A 668-nucleotide genomic window follows, 5' to 3' on the forward strand; every position below is an offset into this window, starting at 1 on the left:
AATTAAATTAGATTCTATCTGATCCTTTTGGGAAAAAAATAAATTCAAGTGGATTGATAGCTCACATTTAAGGCCTGACTCTGCCTAACTAGTAGGAGAAAATATAGGAAAAAAAATCTTAAGATTGGTGGTCATGATAATCTTTTTTTTGGGATATGACTCCAAAATCACAGTCAACAATAGAGAAATGGGATTGTATCAAACTGAAAATCTGTTCAGGGAAGGAAACAATTCACCAAGTAAAGAGATAATCTACGGAATGAGTAGATTATTGGCAACTCTGTACATGCAAAAGAGGTTCATATTAGAACATATATGAAACTCATGCAACTTATTAGCAAAACAAACAAACCATAAAAAATGAACCCAGAAGCCATGCCTACTGGAGGAGACCAGTGATTCAAGCTACTTGGGAGTTGTAGGCAGGAAGAGCATAAGTTCGAGGCCAGCCTGGGCTACAGACCGAGTTCCGTGATAGCCTGAGTAATTATGTTTCTGTTTCAAAATATAAAGCAAAAGAAGGGCTGATGCTATAATGCAGCCATGGATGCTTGGCTAGTGTGTCTGTGGCCCAGTTCCCAGCTTAGGAGGCAGGAGAGTAGAAAACACCTCTTTCAGTTAGTAAAGCTTTTTAACAGAATTTCCCCCCAAATTGCAAACGGCACTAT

Source organism: Microtus ochrogaster, chromosome 10 (assembly GCF_000317375.1).
Source record: "Microtus ochrogaster isolate Prairie Vole_2 chromosome 10, MicOch1.0, whole genome shotgun sequence".
In the NCBI taxonomy this organism is placed as follows: domain Eukaryota; kingdom Metazoa; phylum Chordata; class Mammalia; order Rodentia; family Cricetidae; genus Microtus; species Microtus ochrogaster.